Source organism: Magnolia sinica, chromosome 18 (genome assembly GCF_029962835.1).
Source record: "Magnolia sinica isolate HGM2019 chromosome 18, MsV1, whole genome shotgun sequence".
NCBI classification, from domain to species: domain Eukaryota; kingdom Viridiplantae; phylum Streptophyta; class Magnoliopsida; order Magnoliales; family Magnoliaceae; genus Magnolia; species Magnolia sinica.
This window is the reverse complement of record NC_080590.1, coordinates 41,514,405-41,516,673: the sequence shown is the minus strand read 5'-3', so window position 1 is coordinate 41,516,673 and position 2,269 is coordinate 41,514,405. Positions and strand designations below refer to the sequence as shown.

At 43.1% G+C, this 2,269-nt stretch overlaps 1 long non-coding RNA gene across 1 annotated transcript; it reads left to right on the top strand.

Annotated features, from left to right (window-relative positions):
- The first annotated feature begins 327 nt into the window (after positions 1-327).
- LOC131233635 (uncharacterized) lies at positions 328-1,194 on the top strand. The gene is made up of 2 exons (XR_009165305.1): positions 328-928; positions 1,012-1,194. It is a non-coding gene; the product is annotated as an uncharacterized LOC131233635 (long non-coding RNA).
- The last annotated feature ends 1,075 nt before the right edge of the window (positions 1,195-2,269 follow it).

The following is a 2,269-nucleotide window of genomic DNA, read 5'->3' as shown; positions in this document are numbered from 1 at the left end:
CATGGAGGGCCCCATCTAGCTTCCTTCTTGGAAATCCAATTATATATATATGGAAATGGTTCTAACCGACGATACGCGTCACGGTCAAGGTGGGCCCAATGCAGAGGGACCACCGAGCCACGCGTCCATTTTGCAAGCGGCGTCCGGGGTGCCCAGTCTGTCGAAAACGTTTGCAAGATTCGCACTCAACCTTGCAAAACCGGATGGGAAAATACTTTTGCATGATTTACAATCTCTGCATAACTGGACGATCTGATCATCTTTACAAAATTTCAATTAAACACGACCAGTCTTACGAAACCACCCTATAAAAGCAGTTACCCCCCTACATCCATTTCAGCAGTTCATCTTCTTCCACCGCTCTTTCCCAACTTCGCGTCCTGCATACAGTTCAGCCGCTCATCATGTCAGACCCCGTAAAACAGCCTCTTCCCTCGCCCAAAGAACCCCCATCACCCAAATCCAATTCAGGCGCATTTTTCCTGGCGTCCATATTAGGCATCTGCGTTGTAACTGTCAATACAGCCATCTTAGCCGTCCAATCATTAGATAATCCTTGGGCATTTTCATTCGTCCTCCCGGTTTATGTCCTACTCAATCTTTTATTTCTCTTCCTCCATCTCTACCATCGAACACCCGAAAATTCAGGCAGGAGAGAGATATGGAAAGTTTCTATTTGGGCTATACTCACTGCACTCAACGTTGTTTTTGCATATCCCAACATTGTTTTTGTATATCCTATTACAACGATTATGATTATGGAGATGAAGTATATTGTCTGGGGAATGGCTGCCTTCAGTACTGTTTCTGGGTTTTACTTCTTTTTCATCTTCCCCAAAAACTCCAACAACTTTTATGGCGCATGCAAATCTTGGGATGGGCAGTCTGTCCTTGATGAAAAAGTCTAGAATGACTTTCCCTTGTGGTGGTGATTTTTTTTTTTTTTTCGAAATATTATTATATCTTCGTTGTATTACTTTCGTAGGCTTTATGATATGGTTGTGGTTGCAGCCGATGATGTGAAAGTCACATGTTGCTGGGATGGACAGCTCCAACGATGCATCATGGAGTTTTCCAACGCATGGCCTCGTTCTATAATCCTTCGTTTTATTTTGATTAATTTACATAGCTTTGTTTTTATAACTATAGACTTAATATTTGTATCATTAAATAGGATATTCATGTTAGGAGAGAGAGAGATCGTTGTTGCTGCTGTTGTCGTCGTCATCATCTTTGTTGTCGTGTTCTTGTTTTTGTTGTTGTTGTTGGTGGTGATGATGTTAATCTTGATACACATGTAAATAGTACATCAGTTGTTGCTCTGTATATCACACGTTTAAGATGCGGGTGAGGATTAGGTATGCACCTGCCTATTCAGAGGTCGGGACAGACGGAGGCTTCGAGGGGCAACCGTGACTAACAATCGACGCAAAACTGGACACTGATCATATATACAAAAAACACAACCAGACGGACATTTGCCTATATAAATATCTCAAATGGGTACTGATATTCCCCGCTCGTTTCATTTGCAACTTCGCCTCCTGTATACATTTCAGCCGCTCATCATGTCGGACACGTTAAAACAGTTTCCCACCGCGACCAAAGAACCCCCACCCAAACCCTATTCAGGCGCCTTCTCCGTCATGTCCATATTAGCCATCTGTTTTCTAACTGTCGAAACAGCCATCTCAGCCGTTGGATCGTTAGATGATCCTTGGACATTTGCATTCGTCGTCTCGGTGTATGTCCTACTCATGCTTCTATTTTTGTTCCTCCATCTCTACGATAGAGCACCTGAAAAATCAGACAGGAGAGAAAAATTGAAGATTCCTATCTGGGCCGTCGCTTCTGCACTCAAATTGAATGAGTATTTTTACAGGTTTTGGTATGTGTCTAGTCTTGCAATGGGCCGAATTGTGGCCTTTCCCAACCGATAAGGCATTTGCAAAACCAGATAAAGAAAGGCAAAACCACGTTAAAGGTAACTGTGGGCTGGTTTCCTATAAAATAACATTAGAAAACTTACGATAGGCAGAGATCGGCGGAATATGTTTAATAAATGTGTTGACGATAATGACCGCGTGGCCCCAACGAACCCACTAACGGAAAGCGGATTAGCTGGTGTACCACACCTCAGCTGTAAAGCTGCTGTATTTACGTCAGTAAGTTCCGTGGGTCCCATTACGAGGTATGCCTCGTATCCAAACCATCTATTCATTTGGCGAGCTCGTCCTAACGCTTGAGCCGAAAAATAAGAGCTATCTAA